Source organism: Aquila chrysaetos, chromosome 11 (assembly GCF_900496995.4).
Source record: "Aquila chrysaetos chrysaetos chromosome 11, bAquChr1.4, whole genome shotgun sequence".
Lineage (NCBI taxonomy): Eukaryota > Metazoa > Chordata > Aves > Accipitriformes > Accipitridae > Aquila > Aquila chrysaetos.
In genome coordinates, this window is record NC_044014.1 from 23,539,956 (window position 1) to 23,561,568 (window position 21,613).

The following is a 21,613-nucleotide window of genomic DNA, read 5'->3' on the forward strand; positions in this document are numbered from 1 at the left end:
AAGCTCTCAATTCCCACTTTTAGCCTAACACGTACTAATAAATACCTCAGCAACGCTATCTTTTAAAAAAATAAGCAGTTTCTCAACAGAGACCAGCAAGTTGCCCATGCACAGCATTCTTCATGACCATGGAAGATAAGGGTCATTTTGACAGGTCATGACAAACTGCCATGCTTACACTGAAGTCCCATAGGATATTTTAATACCCACCCTGAGCACTGAAGGCTTAAATTTCTCAGGATCCATTAAAAAAATGCACACGCTTTATGGAACCAAACTGAGATTGACCTAACTCAGAAATCTGACAGGCTGAAGCAACATGATCAAGCATCAGAGATGCTGAGCAGAATCTCAACAGTCTCAATCTGTTCTTTGGATTGTGAAGCCTCTCCCTTGCAGCTACCTTCTCCACCCACCCTGAAAACACTCCACTTTGGGAGTGGCTTTTCTCACTGGGGAAGCGAAACTTACTTTTAATGTGGTTCATGGAAAGTTTTGTTGGTTTTCTTTCTCCAGCCCACCTAGTCTGGAAAAAAATATTAGTCCCAACCAAAACCCAGTATAATAACTCCGTCCATCTGTGGACAGTTCTTTTCAACTTGCAAGGAAGCAATCCCACAATTGCAATTTCTTGTGGCTCATTATGGGAATGGTGGTGTAGCACAACCACAGAAAGAGCTGTACTGTAATGGTTTGAGCATAGTTATTGTAGAGCACTTTGAGATCCTTTCATCCCAAAAAAGGTTTTATGAAAACAGGGATTAGATAAATTCTAGGGCAATTGTTGTCTCTAAGCATAGAAAGGACTTCCCATAAATTCAAAGGGTAATAGAGACAGTTGGATACATAGGATGAATCTTATTCCAGCTTGTCTTTAATGGTATACCATGGGATACAGAAACTGAGCTGTGGAGTATAAACAGTATAACCCCAAGGAATAAAAAATGAATTTATTTCTGACCCAAAGTCTGCTATCAATAACATGAATCCTGTTATTGCTTTCAATGGGCTTTGGATCAGTCTCCTGTGAGCAACATGAAAAGGATATGAAGTCAGACAACCAGAGAAACAAGGACAGTGTAATTTCAGCGATGTAGGGGAAAAAAAATTACTTTCCAGAAAAAAGGACCTGGGAGATGCCACAGTTGATCAGATTGCTGATTTACATAATCCAAAAGCCTTTATCAGTACCAGAAGCCTCAGGGTCACAAACAAGAAACCAATCAGCAATTCTGGGAAAGCTGCAGCTGGGCATCCCTCCTGTTTGAGAAGACACAAAGCAGCTTCCCCAGGTCAGTGAGGCACCATTTTGTCTTTGCTGGGTAAGTTTTTAGCCAGATTCGTTCTCAGTTTACCTGATCATGTCCCATCAACACAAGAGCTAACACAAGGTAAGGGTGAAGTTGGGGTAGGGGTAGAGAGGGGCGTACTCTTTCAGCAACAGCCAGGACTTGGATCAATTTACAACAGTCATGAAACCACAGCTCCATAGAAGAACTTAAAGTTCTTTTACAGTTTAGTGCAACGAAGTAAAAGCTAAAAGAACAAATCAGGTTCAGGTAAACCAGGTATTTGGGAACAAGTATGATTGTCTGTATTTCCAGAGCAATGCACCTGTCACTTCTGAAGACCTACAACCAAACGTCTGAATTTACTCTTAAGTGCTCTGCTTGAGGTCACCTAAAGAACCTGTGGCACAGGAAAAAGCAGAGTCTGGAAGCCCTAACATAGCACCTTCCCTCTTTGGCTGGCTTAATGTTCTCCAGACAGCTCATTTCCCTCCTGATTATAGGGTGGTATCTCCCCCTCCATGAAGGGCACACCATTTCTGATAAATTATTCTGTATGTTGACCACCTATGCTGCTTTCAGCACAAGTCCAAAGCACCCTGTTCCTTTCCCTGAGCTGGGTCCAGGTTAAAGGTAGTGTACTTACCCAGAGACACTCCAAATTTTCACTTTCAGTCTAGAGAGGTGTCTCAGCCACAGAGTTGCAAGTCTGGGTCCTCCCTGTGTCTCTTGGATTTGGCTGAAGCCTTATCACTAGCTCTGCCTCCTCTTCCCTACTGTTTCTCAGTGCAGTCCTGGTGGTCCCCTGCATGCAGCACAGCTGCTTCTCCCTCTCTCTTGCTGAAGCTTATTTCTAAAATGCATCCTTGGAGCAGATGTTTCCCATGTGTTTCACTCTCTATCTTCTTCCCCACCCCCACTTGTTCCAATGCAAGTAACAATTTATCTCCTTGATCTTTCAGATCCAATCCTAAAATAGTGCAAGCATCCCTTAATCAACCTGCCCAGCTTGGTTCTGGGGCAGGCAAAAAACAGCAGTCTCTGGGTTTTCCCCTATGATAATACATGGGGAGGAGAAAACAAGAAGGTTTAACCTTGGCACAGCCTTTGGTTTCCATTTCACCTTCAGACTATCAGCTTTGGCTTTGGTATTTTTTAGTTTTCCTCCAGGGATGAACTTTTATTTCTTGGAAATATTTTGTTAAGCAGGATTAATATCTGCATAATTTGCCACTTTCACTTCTGCCTCATCCCCCTGTTTTCTAGCTGCCACTGAAGTCTTATTTACAGATATAAATCTTAAGTTTATAGATACTTCACAGGTCCCCTCCCCCTTCTCTGTGACATTTCTCTCTGCAGCTGTCTTTCCTTGGCACCAGTGCCTGCAGTGGCAGTAGGCTTTTATACAAATTACCTTTGCTCTGCTTCATGTTTCCAAAATTGGTTTCAATATCAGGCCAATTCAAGCCAGTTTCACAAGCTTATGTTATCTGTAGATCAAACCTAAAAGGAACACATTCCAGCTGGACTCGTACTGTAACCCCAATTTTAGGGTACTACAACTTCTGCTTGCTCATATGTAGAGATAAGGTTTGTGGGGAGAGGGACGGGTGCAGCGCTTCCATCCCCTCCTGTGCAATATTATGTTTCTTTGAGCAGGCCTACTCTCTTTAGGCCAAGCCCTGAACACTGTCATCAGTCTACAAAAGGAGCACGTAACCACACGCCGCAGGCTGGTCGGCCAGCCCTACCCCAAGGAGCGGGTAAGCATCAGACTATGAAGTGCTAGCAGCAGCCAATAGATCAGATCAGCAGAAGAACCCAAGCACCCAGAAACCTGAAACTAGAAACTGAAGTCATGCAGATTTTGCCCAAATCAGGGTCAAAGCCCTCTGGATGGAGGCTTACACAGAAACAGTCCACAAAGTACTTGTCAACAGGGATTTCATTCTTTAAAATCCTGATTCTGGTCTCAGTCCTGAGCAGGGAGTACCCAGTAGCTGTGCTGTTGCTCTGTGTCCTGCAGCCATGGTACTTGTCACACTGCAGAACTGCTCACAAATGGACTTAAGCTGGCAGAGTCGACAGGCAGGACAGACAGCGTCACTGGCCCCCTCACTTCGCTGGCAACTGTGTCAGAGAACAAAAGCTAGTGACAGGACGTCCTTTTTCTGACAGCATTACTCCTGAATTTGCTGTCTCTGTGCAAGTAGCTCTCCAGCGTGTGATTTCCCACATTCCGTGAGTGCTCCGATAAAAATTGCTGCATTCAGCCAAATGTTTAGTAATGTCTCTGCTATCTGTACATTAAAAATGACTGTGGGGATGAGGGAAAGCAAAGAGAAGTGTAATGGTCTGAGAACATTAAGTGCAGTGCTGGGAAAAGAAAAATTTGGCTTTCCAAATCCCACATGCAGATTTGTTGCAAGGACAAAATGGGCACATAGGCACTAAAAAGCCCTAAGCAAAGACCTTAATTTCATTTCCAGCCTTACCCAGAGTCTCTCTCCAGGACTTGAGCTGAGTCACTTCATCTTCTGGTGTTTCATAAACAGGCAAAAGTTTACATTAATGCTACATATGTCAAGGTTGTATACTCAGAGTCATTCACTATACTTGCACTATGCCCAGATCTCAGATGAAACCTCAAGGCACCACAAAACAAAATTGGCAGAAACCTGCATAATTTTGTAGCACTGCCATGAAATTATTTTTATGAACTACTAAGAACTTGCACTCATTAGTTTTAATAGGCGAAAAGCTTCCCAGCAGTATGGGCAAGACTGAATGTACTTGAGTGATGAATCTGGCTGTGTCAAAATTGCTGTGGATCCCTGCTGCTCCCAATGCTGCCAACAGACAGAAAGAAGCAAAAGTAGCAACTGATGCCACTTCTTGCACAACACCAACTATCTCACTGTTTCATGTACTCTTTCTCTTCAACAGTTTTGGTTTTCCAGACCAGAGAGGACCTCACTTTTTTTTTTTTTTTTAGGGCTATCTAGTGCCCTAGATAGCTTTGGTCAGAGTCAGTCCCAGATAATAATATCACTAGTTCTCTCTTCCTATACAGTCCACGAGACTTATAGATTTACTGAGATTCCATTTGGCTGGAAGGTCATTATGCAGTGTTTCCTGTAGTTTCCTGTAGTTCCCATATAGGACACATTCCAGGCAACAGATAAAAACATCTGTACCACCCTCTGTTTTTAAATTCCTTGACACTGCTGTAAAAAAAAGGAAAGGGAAATCTGCGAGAAGCCTCAAGAATTCAGTATTAACCTAGAGAAAAGAAATTTAGTTCTGGAAGCATCAAATCAATAAAAGAAGCTTCCCAGGTGGAGCACAGAGGGGGCAAGCACAGAGCTCTGAAGCCCAATAGGTAATGAAGGAACATTTGCATTTTAATCAGGGCAGACCAAAGAAACCATACTTACTGCTTTTCGAGACAGAGACTTCTGCAGACTTTATTCTGCTGGTATGCAGAAAATGTTAGTAGAAAGACACCCAAAGTGTCTCATCCTCAAAATCTGCAAGATGCTTTCAATCAGATCTGGATACTGAAGCCATCTCTGCTTGAATGTTAAAAAGTGGCAAGAGAGAATTCTATCCATTCCCGGCCATTTCATATTCAAGCTTATCTCATAGCTAACAATTTCTTTTCCATTCTTTACTACCTCCTAAACTTGTTATATTGCTTCAATTCCTATTTTCACTCTTTTTACACCTTCTGATTTGTTAGTTTCTAGACCTGCAAATCCCGTTCTCCAGTCACCATCTTCTCAGAAATCACTTTTCCTTCAAACATTTCTCACCCTTCCTCCTACAAGCAGCTGTGCTGTATGTCATCATCTAGGCATGATTTAGACTGGAGGCTCTATAGAGCAAAGAACAGGTCTTACTTATGTTTGTGAATCCTTGTCTAACTTTATGCTGCTGTATAAATGTTTAATAGGTACTAATGCCTTTGCTGGAACAAGCTGTGTGCTAATACTCAGTGAGACTGTCTGGATAAAATCCTTGCTGACTGTCAGAAGCTTCTAGAATTTAAAAAAAATGTGGTTTGGTGACACTGCAGTTTCAAAGCTAAAGGATGCAACAGTTGAAGTGGTCTAACGAAACATCATGGCACTGGAAATGGCCCTATCTACTCTTTCCATGTTTGAATCAGGATAGAGTTTGGGACGTCAGCACTATGGGTGTGGGGCTGCGCTCAGCTACAACCACTGTGCCTTATCTCCTTTATGTTATCTTCCTCCAGACCCCCATGTTAACAAAATTTTAAACAAATATTTCAAATCTCAGCTTTCTCTTTAATGTCGGCTGAAGAGTCTAGAACGGTCGTGTCCATTTTTCACACCACTCTTGGCATGATTTTTCTCTGGGTTTGAGTGTATCACGTCCTGTGTAGAATTAATTGTGAAATAGAAACCCCAGTGGCAGATGGGATGCATAGTTTTTATTTCAAGGACCAAATAGGAGCTGAGTGATTCATCACTGACACCACACAAACAGTGAATGCTCAAGCAAACAGGGAATGTATGACGTCTTGGCCTCAGGGCTAATGAATAAAATATGGTGATGCTAATGAAGAAAATCCAACAGGGCAGCAGGAGTGTCAGGCCTCCATGTCATCTAGCCTCAGGTTAATGCTCAGGGAGACAAACAAACCACATCAGAAATTTCCACAACCTGTACAAACAGAAATCTTTGGGGTTTGTTCTCTCTATATCAGATTGCTCCTAATGGTGAAGCTGGTGATGACAAGTCTTATCTCATAATCTCAACAATTTGTGCACCATTGACATGAAATCCAGGGATATAAAGAATCACTGTTGAGGCATGTTCACAGGGGCTCTGAAACAAGGAGTACTGGATGGTGCCCATGCAGCCATCTACCTCCAACACTGCATCCCAGGGTCAGGATCTCTTTCCTATTAATTTTAATACAGTTTCACTAACAACACTCTGGATATTTTATCCTTGAAAGAGATTTGACTAAGTGATGAATTGAGCTTTTCACAATTGTCAGTGTGCATTAGGAAAGAAAAGGAGCTATATCTGATGGAAGCAAGTCTAAAATTAAGCAAAAGACAACTCTATTAGGAAAATTCCTGTAACAGTGAAATCTATTGGACTTTATACAGTTTCTTCAGTGGCATGAGAAATACTCCACCACTTCAGTCATTTAAACGTAGATTGGACCAAGCAGTACAAAATATATTGTAGGGAACACAGCTATATCAGCATGGCAGTAAAACAGATGAGCTAATAACTCTCTTTTCTCTCCTTTTCAGGATCGTGCATGACAAGATTTCAGTACTAGTCAAAATTTATTTACCTGCAACCAACACAATTTTCAGAGTTCAGATTTGGTGTAAATTAATATCTCTCTGGGAGGAAGGATGTGCACCATTTATCAAGTGAGAAGTATTACAGTTCCGAAGGAGGGGCAGGGAGGAGCAAGGCTACTTAGTACAAACGAGTTAGGGACAAAGACTTTCAGAAAGATCAGAACAGAAACACTTTAGAAAATCTGCCCCCATACGACTGGAAGCTGAACCCTTTACAGAAATTCCCACTCACTTGCAAGTGCTCAGCTCTTGAAAAAAAAACCAACACCAAAACCTGGCCACAGCTCTCTACGTATTGTAACTGGCATCAGGAACATTTCCCGTGAAGATATGATAATTTTTGTAACTTTTCAGCTCATCAAATATCAGAGCCTACATGTGAGAGAATTTTCACATGAAAGCTGTGCTCCACAAGGCCAAACTACTTAGCAGAATCAAACTAAAATGGAGAGGGGACCTTTAAACAGGCTAAGTTAAAACCACACTCTTTTTCTACTTGATCAGAGACCAGCAAAAAAAAAAAACCCAAACCACTTTTAAGCAGAAAAATGTAAACCTCTTGGTGAAGTCCTCATTGTTTGCACAACATTATTTTCAAATTAAAATAACTGTTGTATCGCCAGCTTGACAAGTGGTACAATGCCTTTGAGCTTAATGCAAACTAATTTGAAGCAAAGAGGAGAAGGTAGAGATCTGTTCATTGTTTTATTTTGCCTCTAAAGAACATAGATTCAAGTACTTAAATAAATAATCAAAAGAATAATTAACTGAGCAACTAATCTTACACGATCAATTCAGAGATCACAGCTTGTAGGAACTCCAAACCCGTTGCTGAGAGTATGCCCCAAACACATGCCTTGGTTTTGTCAAGGAATCCAGACCTAATTCACAAAAATATATTTCTGTAGAAACCATAAAACTTCCTTCATAGCCATTTTTCTTTGTCTCTAGTTCCTTTAAAATGTAACAAGCCCTGACTCAGATATAATTAGAATAATTTGCATTCATTCTAGTACTGAACAGATTTATGATACCTTGTATATTCACAGAAGAGTCACATCTTCAAAAGGTTTCAAGGATGAACTGCTAAGCCTCGGGGACTAAAAAGCCCTTTAAGATTGGGGTCAAGCTAGGCATTTAGATTCAAAAATAATAAATAAATCCATTTGGAGACAAAGGCCTATTGTATACCACTCTTCCAGGAAAACCCATGGGTGGCTGAGAATTACTTGGGAAAACTTTGTGTAAATTAATTCTAAATCATTCTCAGTTCTTTCCTCCACACTGAAAAGAGGGGTCTATGGAGGGAGAAAAGCATTGGTGAGTTCACACAGGGTCAGGGAATATCTGGCTTTCTAAATGCAGAGCTAGAAAATGTTCATGGTTCTTGGGACACTGAGAGAGAACCAGCACCTTCCCTACCCGTGGCTCATTGAGAACCTGGGGCACCATCAGCTTCCGGTTACAAGGGGGTGGTGGTACGTTTAGAAGGTACGGCAGGGAGTACAAATTGCAGCAGTCAAAGCTTATGTGGTGTGATAATTCAAAGGAACCACTTCCCACCCTCTGCTCAAAAGGAACAAAAAAACAAACAAAAAAATGAATCCCACTGTTCCTTATCATACACTGCTTTCTCTGCTACCAGGCAGACACTGTCAAGCTGACATGTAGAGTTCACTAGAAATTAGAATTTTACTCGGGAACTTTGCATTATTTTATATATATATATAAATTAATCACTAGGCTACATAGTTCTTTGCATCAGTTCAGAAAAAAACATAGAAATATCATGCTATATTATGGGCTTCTACACTAATATTTATAGAAAAACACTATTCTTTATTCTTAACTCTGCAATCATATGTTAACAATTATCGCCACAAAAGCTATTTCAGTTCTTCCAAGTTATACAGCAAACTAGACAGCAAGGACAGCTTTGAACCTTTGAACATCAGGTTCTTATTTACTATGTTATCCTATTTTTAGGGCAAAATCTTACACATCTGCTGAAAGCACTTCCTCTACATCAAGCAATTAGCCTGGTAGAACTGCTTCAGGTACCAAGCTGCTGAGGAGGAGCAGTACAACCTTGATTCAGCGCTTAATTAGAAAACAAGACCTTACAGAGGGCTAGGAAGACTCACAGACTCAGCAAGGGAAGGACACAGTGCTTCCATTATGCCACGTTATTTGCCTAGGAGTGACAAATGAGTTAGGGTATAACCTTGGGGAATCGTATTAATTAACAGACACTGACCATGATTTTGAAGTCAGTATAGACATGCTATTAAATAGCTCTGTTCTTGTTCTGGAGCCTCTGAAACCAAGTGTTTATCCATTACCAGGCAGCCCCATCTTGAACATCACTTGCAACAGTCAGTACAAGCAGGATGGCCACTGTTGTACACATTAACCTGAATTCTCAAGCTTAGTTCTGATTCAGTGCAACTTTCTGGGGAAGACCTTTGTATTGTGTTTAAAATACTGCATTCAAAAATCAAGGAAGTAGTCTTCTGCCAATAGCTTTGAAACTCACTTTTCTGAAAGTTTCCATACTGCATTTGAGATGAATACTGGGGAGAGTAACAGTGCGCAAAGTACATACCTTTGGCAGAGCTTGGAGAAAGAGAAGCCACAGCTCTACAGGTATGTTCTGGACTCCTCCTGGAAAATAAAAAATCAGGAAGTGTTATAGTATACAATAATCTAATGCAGCTGTTAGAAAAATGAACTATAAAATGTTCTCTCAGACTAAAATAAAAGAAACCACCATCCTGGGGTCTGTTAGAAAATTTGACAATTATTTCTAGCCCACTACTTCAACTAGCATTGTTATCTTTTAAAGCTAAGAGTCACTATTTGTCTATGAATCAGCTTTTATGAGGCAAAAGTCTCCATGTCTGTATGAAACCCAAGGCAACATCAGCTGTGTTTATTATTCTGTAAAGAGAAACAGTGCCAAACTTCCTGCAACACCCACTTTAGCTGCTGAAATCCAGAGAACTAAATGTGCTGCTGTTAGCATTTGGAGACAGGAATATGTTTGGATCTAATACATCAGACACAGGCTCCCTTGATGACAAGAAAGTACTAGATTCTGTAACAGGTTAAAATACAGCCAAATATGAAAACACTGTATGCAACTCATACAGAGTAACTTCTACTCATCATCTTTGAATTTTTTCAAGTGTTCTAAACATTCTAAAAATACCATGGAAGTTGGTAAATAGTTAAATTCTCCTAGCTTGTCACATAAATGATAGCTTGATTGATGTATACAAATGTTCTAACACTACTCTTACTATGTTGTGTTTAATACAAAGTTACATGAGTCAGGACTAGGACAAAAGTTCTCGTGTACAGAGAAGTTTGCTTTACAACTTTGGCCATCACTATTTAGTCATGTGTCTTCCTACTTGCCAAGGACACGGCCTGTGGATACCTATATATAGGGGTACAGTGGGTGTGCCACAGAGCCAGCTCCTGCCTGCGGACATTACGCTGCTGCTGCTTCTCCATTTTGCAGTCTCTCAGGGAAATGCCTCCTCCTGCCTGAAAAGGTTGGTCTTTGCCTATCTCTTCTTCCAGGTCTCCCTAAGAATCAACTGGGAGCAGAGCTGCACAGAAAGACAGCTCTGCAAAAGCTATTTAGAGCATTTCAATGAGACCTAAGCCCTCTAGAAGATGCAGTTTCAGGATCTCTGAAGGTTAAATCTAGGTTTTTCTCACCTCATTAAGGCCATATAATGGGAACTCACCTGCCAATCTCCCCACCTGCAACAGGCACTTCTCTACATGTTTTCAAGAGCAGGCAATAGCAGCTGGGAAACTAATTCTCTGCTGCTGTCACCAAGGACAAGTGATTAGAAACACCAGCAAGTGGCAGAATTCAAGTCATACTCTCCCAGTCCAGTGTGAATGACACAAGCAGGCCCATGCTCCAAGCTGTCTTTCACCCCATGCTACAGAGCTTCATGACAGGTAGAGCTCACAGTTTTGCATCATCATTGTATTTGGATCCTGATAAGGGAACATTTACACCTTCTGTATACTCTCAGTGAAAAGCTGTCTATTCTCAATACAGAAGGAGGTGCTTCTTTCTTTGCTTCTCAAATGGTAGATCAGCAGGTACCTCTGGATGGGGAAACCAGCTTCTCCCCACTGGGAAGGGCTCTATAGGATGAGAAGTATTCATTCAGCTGGATACATCATGTCCAAACTTCCCTTTCTCATCCTGGAAGTTTTATGTGTGAGTCAGGACAGCTGTAGTCCTGAAGCAGGAGGGAAAAATCCAACACCTCTCCAACACACCTTCTGTGACCGGGAAGGGCTGCTGCCTACAGTGGCAGGTAACTCCTCACATCAAATATTAGTCCATCGTTCTATGCAGTAGAAGCCCTTCTGGGGAGCTGCTCTACTCTACATGCACAGCACACCAGGGCTTTTCTATCCTATTGTTCCTTTCTCAGTCACAAGATTTATGCACGTGTTGATATGTTCCTGTGGGTACTTCAGTCAGTGAGGAATTTTTCCCTTCCCACAATGTTGCTCCGGGGAGTAAGTAAAATTGCCATCAACTTTCCTCCCTCTTCCTCCCTCTCAGAAAGCAAGCCGCCTTACCAGCTACTTGAACCCAGAAGTAAGGACTAGGGCTCTAGAATACCTCATCCCTCTTCAGCCCATCTCCTCAGGTTTTGAGCCTCATTGATCTCAAGAGTCAATAGATCAAGCCCACACACTGGCTAGTGCAACCCATAAACATGCCATAACACTGTTCGGTATACCGATTGGATATCATGTGGTACCATTGACACCCTAAAGCCCCTTTCACTAGCTGAGACATTTTGCCTGCGTGCCTAACCCAGCTGTCTGTCTTCCTGTGGCATTCAGCTCTTAATTTCTCACTCACGGTCTGTAAAGCAGGAAGAGTAACACTGTTCTACCCGATTTGTGTGCTATGATGTGCTGACATACCTATAGACGGACTCTAATAAAGAAAAAAGAGGCACACTAGCAATGGCACAGCTGTATCTTCCCTTTCTATCCTATACTTACTCCGGATCAAATCCCCTATCCAATGCATATCTCATGCTCTAATGCTGGTGCTGTTATGGAAAACACAGAGGTTAACACTTTTTCTTCCCCTGTATTCATTTATGAGGGGCAAATGCTGACTACAGCTTTCCTGTAATGTGTCAAACTTGGATTGTTTACCTGCACAAAAACTTTTTGACTCAAATCATGCCCTACCCTTAGCCACACTACACAAATAAATGCCTCTGAAAACAGAAACTAAACAAAACAAAAAGTCAGATCTCTTTCCAAAAAAAGTCCTGGATGTTTTTTGCTAGAATGTAGAGTCAAAGGCTGAGAACAGTAAGTGAGATACATATACCCTGATTCCAGCAACGTTGCTCAAGGAAAATCATGGACTTTCCATACACCACAAGACAGCAAAATGCCTAAGTATACTGGAGCAAACACTATTATGAATAGCAGTAATAGTATATGTTGCCATTAGATAAGTAACTCTGACATGAACCATTCTTATCTGATGTTACTTCAGAGTACCAAAGGACTGTTGTTTCCATTGATTTGCAATGGAAGAGAAATTCTTTAAGAGTCCAGTTAAGGGCAATCACTAACACATGCTTCCTATGGATATCCCTGAGGATCAGGCACACATTGCAACTACATTCCTAACAGACAGAAAGGCAGTAAAAGCGAAATGATATTCTGCTTTTAAACTGCTGATTTACAGCTTGAAGAAACAGTATCCAGGATGCCAACCGCTCCCTGCAAAATGGTCTGGTGAGGGTGAAAAATGCACAGATTTCCTTTCTGGCAAGCACAATGGTCTAATTTTTGGTTAGGTGGCAGCCATGCAGCTCCCAAACAGCTTGAGCAAGATGAGAGTACAGTATCTGAATTATTAACTTTCAAATTAAGTAGTATGCAAAATGTACAGAACATATGTTCTGACTGAGGCACTATTTTAGGGCTCAAGTAAATTTTCTAAATTACTTACAAGTGTGAAATGTTTGGATATCCAGGTAGGAACAGCAAAAGTACATATCCTAGATTCCATCAATAAAGGTTCTGCGATACTGGAAGTTGCTGGAGGTAGGAGGAGATATTCTGGGCAACCTTCCCTGCATCTCATGCAGAAATCTCATTCGTAACTATTCCACTCCATTGCCTCCTCCCAAACCACCCTTTGCAGTACTTCTTAATTGCTGTTCACCACGAGCTTTTCGCTTTTCACTCGCGCTCTGTTCAACCTCCCAGCTGATACTTCTGCCACACCTGTTAACCATTTAAGCAGAAACAAGTTAGAAGACCTGGCAGAGAGAACATATCCGACAAATCTGGACAGTCTCCTGTATGCAAAACCCAAGAGGATGCTTAAACAGAGATGGTTTGTACCCTAATATGAGCTATTCTGTGACAAAGGGTAAGAACATTTCCCTGTTCTTCTTTGATTTTGATGGAGTGAATATTGTCCTGAATTTACTGCATTGAGTGTCAACTGCTGAATGCCTGTCCCTCTCTAACGACATCATATCTTCAGGTGGACGATGTGTCTTCCTGCCCCTTGCCCTTTCCTTCCCCAGAGCACATGGCTCAGAGACAGAGGCAGGACTTCAGCAGTGCCCACTCTCACAGGGTGCTGAAGGCAATGCGGGAATCAGCCAGGCTGCTGGGATGCAAAGATCAGTGCCAGGCTGTTCAAAACTTCACTCTTCATTGTAGCTGCATGCCAGGTCTTTTGATCGAGAGGGATCATTCAACTGTAGCATTATTATTAAACAGCTCACTCCTGAATATCTCAGGCAAAGTGTTAACACAACATGGGAACACAGATTCTTCCAAAATAAGCTCCTGCCTCATGAAACAGGTCCAGTGGGCTCCAGAGAACTTGGTACTATGTTGTACTATTTTGAGCACTGTGAAGGCATTTCAAACTTAAGGTTTTACATAGACTCTGGAATGACTGCACTTTTTAAACCCTTTCAGGCAAATGCCATGGTAAGATCCCTAGAATAAGCTGAACTCTGTAGCTCAAGCATGCTGACAAACAGGATCCATGTGTAAAAAAAAAAAAAAAATAATAAAAATAATCAGTGCTCACACTATACAGACGCACATGTTTATTATAAAACAAAGAGCACGTATATCCATCCTTCTGCCCACAAGAGTCTAACTAAGTGTCAATTATTGCCTTCAAAAATTAGTGTGGCACATCAAAGGATGGCTGCTGTGCCACTTGAAAGAATGTGAAGGCTGTCATTTTCCACACACCTCCTGTGAAGGAGAAACATGCCCAGTTCTGCAGTGTATATGATGCATCACAGAGTCAGCATCCACATCTGTAAAACCTGAGTGCAGGGGAGAAGGGAGGAAGGAGAGGGAACAGAACAAAGTGTCACTGCCTCTGCCATTTTGGAGCACTTGTCCCTTTTCATCATGATTGAAAGTAGTCCCTGTGCAAGGTACTGAAGGTTTAACTCACAGTATACAATGAAATGAAATAATTTTCCCCAACTTAGTCACTGACTTTCCATGCCTTTTTAAACAAAAAGCCAGGAAGAGCATCAAGGAGCACAGCAGTGGCAGCAGCGTTGCTGTGAAGAGGTCTTAAAACAAACATGCTTTTGGAAAAAATGACTTAAGTAATGCAAAGAAAGATCGCAAAAGGAAGCTGATGATGAAGGGACACTTTTTTCCTCCCCTGTAGCCTTATGAGGACTGTAATCCTAGCAACCGGAGTTGTTCAAAAGCATGTGTAGGAGAACACGGGGAAGAAAGGGTAGCATTGTTATAGTACATAGACATAGGGACTGCAGCAGGAGCCAAATGAGGAGAATACCTTCTGTGCAAGAACGAAGAGTGAAAGGAAATGGGTAGGTAAGGACAATTGTAGGATTGGTACAGTACAGAAGAGAATCCCTTCCACGTAGGATGCAATTTCTTCCATGGAAAAGATGTTTCATCCATGGAGCTGGATGATGTAACTCTTCTGGAATAGTAACCTTTCAATGTTTGTTAGCTGTGGTTCTGTTACTAGACGGGTTGCAGTTCTTATAATTAGCACTTTATCAGCTAAAAAGTCAAAACATTCCTTGCATCAATCTATTTAGTCTTATGTCACCTTTATGAGATGGGTTTCAACTAAGACTGAAAGGAGTGTCTGGTGTGAATCATAAATACTTTAAAAGGTTCTCAAAGTATGAATACTCAACGCTTTCTGAAAATAAACTTCCCGGAATAAGCTTCTAGGTCACTTCAGATCAGTAAGCCTTTCTGATATCCTGGCCATTTCCCCTCTTTTATAGCTAACAAAATGGAGGTGCACAGAGGCACCAGACAGCTTCTTTAAAGAAATCTTATTTACAAACCTAAAAGAAGGCAGTTGTTTTTTCACCGGTTGTCAAGCACTTCAGATCTCGCTAGGAAAATTACATCCCACCTGCAGAATGCTATAGAACAGTTTGAAAACCTATTAAAAGGCATCTAATAAATCCCACAGGATTTAAAACAAATGCCTACAAAAACCCCATTGCATTAATCTAGAGCCCACACAAGCTTCTCTATGGACAGATTAAGGAAAGTGGTCTGCTTGTTGACCTGCTTAAGTATGACATTCATTACTCAGTCCACTAGTGTGAAAATACTTTCCTAACTGAATTGCATCAGGACCAGAAATACATGCAGAGCCCACTTTTTTACTAATGGCATTCTTTTACCACAACTACTTCTGTGTGAACTCCTTCTCTATGCCACCAAGTCAGTTCAACCAGGCTGCCACTCTCACGCACGGTTTTCTGTGGACTGCTTCAAGGATGCCCATGAAGAAAAGCAAGTCTGCTTTCAATCAGCTTAAGGCAGGTAGGCAGGGATCTGCAGCTAACAAAAAGTCCTAAAGGGTCCACACACAGAAAAGTGTTGAAAAACAATTATTTATACCAACAGTATATTAATTATTGCCCTGAAAATAATTTCAGTAAGCCTGTTTACACATCTAAATATTCACACCATTATTTGGTGCTATCAGAAAAACACCTAAATCATCCAGAAAAGCAAGTTGCAGCAAGGCAAAAATACACCAAAATAAAGTGAAAAAGGATCCCCAGGATTTGATGGAGCTGTGACAAGCATCCAAAAGAAACACATTTCGCCATTAAACTTCTTCATGTTATTTCCAACTGATTTTTGACACTAGAACTGGCTTTTAATAGATGCAAAGGAGATAAATGTCTCATTACCAAAAATAAATCCGTCTGTTAAGGATGACAGAGAGAGGCTGAAGCACTGCACTGCCTATTATGGTATTGAGCAACAGATTTCACTCCCTCTGCTATATGCCCATTAATTAAAACTCTGACAAGCTTTTCCAAAGAATTTCTGAGCTTCTTTGGTCCTCTCTTTAGTTCCTCCATAATTCTTTGTGTATATAAACATGCCAGGCCTGGAAAGAAGTGGGACATGCACATAATTTATCACAGAGCTCTTTTTCTATTCAAATACAAATACTGGTAAGGAAACAATAACAGACAAAAGGGGAATAATGCAAGAAATTAATGCAATGAAACAAATGTGCCTGCAATTCCCCGTCCAGTCACCAGATGAAGCTGCTTAAAACACCAGCACCAACATGTTTTTCTGTCTTTTTGACCACAGAGACCTCCTATGTCCATGCCAGAACTAGATGCATCAACTGCCAGTGAGCTAAATCACTTTGCATTACAGCCTCTGTTTCATGAACACACGAGACACTACTTTAATAGGAAATGGTAGCTTGCTTTAGCGTTAAACAGTGTGTCACACACAGCCATAACGCAGTGAGGCCTTTGTTCTCTTTGCAACGTGTTGCCTTTGTAAAATTCCCTCCCTACAGTCAGGCAGAGTAGCCATTTTATTCTCACAACATGATTGTGAGATTGATATAACATGGACAGACCTCTTGCTCTGTCACACACACAACACACACGCTCTCATAGATAGCCATACTCACAGATTTTTGCCTTTTCTTCTTGTTCTCCTTTGATGAGATAAAAATCACCCCACAAAGCAAAACTGCGCATCTGTGCAATCAGAATGGTTTCTGTTCAGACCGTTGTTATACTTTAAATAAAACAGCCTGGAAAAAATTTCTCTGGGATATTGCTGCTTACGAGGTTCAAAGCTAGACACACGTGTAAAAATTGAAGCACAGGCAGCCTTCCACCATATCATACAGAAAATGTGATCCTGTGTTTTACTCAGCTATTCATCTGTCCTCTAAAGCAAATCCAGTTGAAGCAATTCTTCACTGGCATGCGGGAGGGCTAGATAGCCTAATAGGTCTCTTCCACCTCTAAGCAATTCATGCCTTGCATGGCTTGTTTTTATTGACTTATCTTACTGGCTGTTTGTGGGCAGAAGCACGTGCCTCATGCAAATGCCAAGACCTCTCTCGCTTTAGGATGCTATTGCACAAATGCAAGCAATTGGAATTAAAACAAAAACCATAATTTTATTTCTGAAAGATTAAGTCCATATCATCATGCATAGTTTTTACATACAGATAGAAGCTTCAGCAATACCACCCCACAAACATTACATCAACCCATCTAGCCCTTTCAGTTCAGGGTCATAGGCTTTACTGCTCCTGCTTCACCACAACTGATATCTGAGCTGCTCTGCAAAGATTAGAGCTTTAACACCTTCAGCAGGGATTCCCGGTGCACTGAGGCAGAAGTCTCGACACCTGAGACAACCAGCAAGACAGAAGAAATACGTGTTCTGAATACATCAAACTGTTTAGAGTGAAAGACTCCTCTTCATCAAAACCATTTCCTTTGTGCTCCTTTTTATCTCAGCAGAGACTGGTGGTGACATTTCAAGTCAGCAGAAGAAAACGCCACATTTGCAGCCTTAGCTGATAAGGTCCTTAGCTAATAAAAATGGGGGCAACTATGTGTCTTCATAACCCAAGAGGAACCCCAATTCTGAGTATGCCTTAAGAAGTTACCATAGCATCAATATCAAATCACAACATTTATTAACATTGCCTTTTTGACTAAAGGAGCAAGCAATGAAACTTCCATTTCCAAGCCAAAGGGGGGGGGTGGGGGGGGGTGGCAGGAAATCAACCTCTTACCTTGAAAAAACTTATTATATGTTTCAGCACTAATTCACCTCCTGAGATTCTTCCCCTAAGTTTACTGCCTGGAAAGGAGAAGCAGCCTGGGCGAGAGCACTTAAGAAACAGAGGACTCCCAATTTCTAATTTTTAACCATGTTAAAATGACCAAGCAAGCTGTAGTTTTAAAAGTTAAGCAGCAAAACTTAACTACAGGAAAGGAAAGTCTGCTTTCACTGCCTGGAAATGTTCCTGTTTTTTCAGTGGGAACATTCAGTAGTACGTGTTAATATTTAACTCTGTGTTTTTCCAGTATTACACCAGTGTTCCTCCAGGGATGTGGAGGAAGGCAGTGGCATAGCTGAACTGTTACTATCCTTTGAAAGGAAGAGAAGTGATCACCACAGAAAAGAGGAAACAGCAACAGAAAATACAAGAAAAATGAGAAAAGTTTCTGAAAAGGAACTTTCTGTATCACACATCACAAGAACATCTTAATGAATCAGCAATTCACATAGACAGTAAGCGATGAAAAAGACGTTAATAAAAATCACGAACTGTCCTCCTTACAGCTATTTGGAGAGCAACAGTATTGCTTTATTTGGTCACTTAGTCTTTCTGAAAGCGCAATGGGTCAATCTCAAGAAAACCTTCAAATGTTGGCCAGTGAACACCTGCTTTTATATATGGCATTGCTGCTCCAGCTGCAAGGGCAAACATAACAAGCTCAGTCGGCAATGTCTTGGCCACCCTACTGCAAGGTGTTCTTACAATCTACTTTTCTCTAAACTTGTTATGAGACACTCCTTCCTTCTGCCTGCCCAATCTTCTTCCCAAATGTTTTCCAAGTCCATTTCCTTGTTTTTTGAGTTAGCTAGAAACAAGACTTTCAAATTAAATGCTGAAAGGAATCTTGCCCACACTCACAGTGAGACATAAGGAGGAAACAACTGGGTGTTCAGAGATGGTAGCTCCTGTTGTCCTCTGGTGAACATGCACTCCACATCCTCCCTTGTGCCAGAGCACAGGGGCATAGGATAGTCACAGCCCTGTTCTTCAAACACATTGGGCAAGAGGATGCGGTCCTGACATTTCTAATGGAAATCACCGGTACCTAGGCATGACCCTCATCTTTAAAAGGAGAGGCATGCTGGTTTGGTGCTTCAAAGGCTCTGGACAGAAAAAGCCTTTAAAGTTAGAAAACACAATGAGTGAATAAAAGTTGGCATGTACTTCCAGATGCCAGCCTCATTGTAATGAGATGCAGAAGGAAAGTCGATACTCCTACAGACAGTAAAAACATCATCGTATCAGTGCCTTCTATCCCCCACCATTCTATTCAGCATCTTTAAGTGGGAGGTATTCTGCAGCCTTTCACACTTGACCTCTTAATTAAAGCATGGTAAAATTAGCATCTCAGACACGATAGATCCTTTACCCACCTACATCAGTAATTAAACTAATTCTCAAGGGAGCAAGAACATTTGTTATGTGTAATGTAACTTTAGCTGGGGTACTCCAAAGAAGGAAAAAGAGCTGATGTAATAAATGCAGTCATTTATATTTTAAGGGAGCTATTGTAAATGAAAGAACACCTGTGACAGCTTGAGGCAGCCCCAGACAAATGAAATCTTTTGTGTCACCCGGGGATAGTACATTGCCTATGGCCTCCCCATCTCCAGCTGCGATCTTGAATAACTAAGTGGTGAAGCAGACACACTTTATGCCTTTTCTGACTCTCAGATGCTAGCACTATAATCTGCTTTCAAAACCGATGGAACTGTACCTTATAGTAATTTCATATTAGTTCTACATGAAAAGCAGGATAGGTCAAAGTAGGTCTCAGGTCTTTCTTATGGGCAATACAGTCTCTCTGTTTTGCATTTGTGAAAATCCTAGAAGTAGGAGACCTTGACTCATGACTGAGACAAGTCTAGACTCTATTACAATACAAATAATTGAGTAATCATATAGAAAGAGTTTATGTAATTAAAGATGAAAATGACACCCCATCAGAGTGGCAGAATTTAATATTCTCTTCATGCTGGTGTATAAAGGACCAGGCAATAAAAAGAGGTCCAAAAGTAACTAAAAATGTATATGGAACCAAGGAGGTATAGAGGATAGTTGAAGAGCTACAACAGCACGAAACACAAACCCCATTCATTTAGGAAACACGACTGATTGCTGATATCTTCTCAGATGCAAGTTCGAGGGCTTGAGTTTGCACTTGAGCCTGAAAGCATGAAAAACACTATTTCAGTTGTCAAATCTGGTACTTGTTCAAAGGGCCTATTTACTCAGCCAAGGAATAACTGTTGAGAAACATGGCCTGGCAAAGGCCTGTTCCCCTGCGCAGTGACTAGGTAATCTTTTCCAAGGATTTGTCTTAAGCTGCATATGGGCGATCCAGTCCTCACTGAGCTTCAGAGAGTCCTCCCAGACATCTCTTCCACTCAGGGTTTAAATGCATAGTGTTCAGATTATAAGCAGCCAGCATGCACGTGACATGCTGTCTCTCCCCAAAATACAGTCAAATCCACACCAGGTAAGGTCAAAATTTCCCCAGTCCTTCCTTCCTGTATTACTAAGCAAGTAAATAAACTCTATAAACTACAGTCTAAACCCTCCTCCTCAAGTTTAGTTGATCCCATGATTCATCCACTTGGAGCTACTCAGCTACGACTGATTGATTGCCTGTCAGAAAAACAAAACAAAACAGAATACACCAATCTATTATTTCAGAGAGAAAGAGAGCAGAACCCATTCCCAACTCTCACGCCTATGGTAGAATTAGTAAATCAGCTGCAAGAGTGAATCATGACTCATTAAGAGGCATCCCACAGCAGTGTCTATACCTGTTTCTCTGAAGGAAGGAAAGAGAGACCACATAATCTCCTTTTGATACAAGCAGTAAGGTTGGCGAGGGAGGTTGCTTTAAGTGGGGGTGCTTGGGTTTTGGTGAGGTTGGGGGGATCGTTTTGGTGGGGGTTTGGGGGTTTTGTTTTGTTGTTTTTTACACAGGCAATAATGTGTTGGTATTGAGGCCACTCCTTGATTTTTAATATAAAAATCAGGCTACAAAATGATTCTCATAAAATTGGTAATATGACAATGAAAATAGTTAAAAACCAAACTCCAATGGCAAAGATTTTTAAGAATACATTTGTACTTAAGAGTACTTGAAAACAAAACACTCCCCCTAGATGTTTTAAAGCTTTCCCTCTCTCCCCCATGCTGCTAAACTGAAAAAAACCAGGAGCTCTTTCTCACAATGCAGACCCCAACAGCAATCTCCCCGACATGAAGGAGGCTATTGATTTAGCTGCTTGGAAGTCTATACTACAGTGGCTCGTTAGCCTCTGTCTGGGGTTTATCAACTGAGCAGCCACCCCTCCAACCCCCCAGGGAAACATCCACTTCTGCCACTGGTATTAAGCATTTGACTTACTGCAGTCTCATCAAAGACCGAGAAATGGGCTCAGCAAATTTAGCCTTGCATATTTAAGAATCGCTCTATCACTGCTCATCCAAATTTCAGGCACACAAACAAGTCATTGTGGTGGTTGTGAATTCTGCACCGTTATCAAAATATTGAGTCCAAGCAAAACACCATGAAGAAAAACAGTTAATTTCTGATCTATTTCAACTATCTTTTCCTTGGCTTACACCACTCTGCATGATTAATCTTTAAAATGTTGCTAAGGAAATGAGACAGCTAAATGGTCATCGTCTTAAGTATACACTGAACATCTTATAGCACAGCCACTTTATTCCAGTTCTACTATGCAAAGCATCAAATACTGAGCACATGACAGCTAAAATAATCAGAGGCATACAGTTGT

At 41.2% G+C, this 21,613-nt stretch overlaps 1 long non-coding RNA gene across 2 annotated transcripts in view; it reads right to left on the minus strand.

The window, feature by feature from the left end:
- Positions 1-895: 895 nt before the first annotated feature.
- The window catches only part of LOC121233672, a 51,844-nt gene continuing 31,126 nt past the window's right edge, over positions 896-21,613 (minus strand). The window contains exons 2-3 of one of the 2 annotated variants that reach the window (XR_005933608.1): positions 9,249-9,307; positions 896-906 (exon numbers count right to left, since the gene is read on the minus strand). This is a non-coding gene — a long non-coding RNA (uncharacterized LOC121233672). Of the gene's footprint in view, positions 907-7,031; positions 7,525-9,248; positions 9,308-21,613 lie in introns of those variants that run through there. The other variant, XR_005933609.1, reaches the window with a different exon arrangement.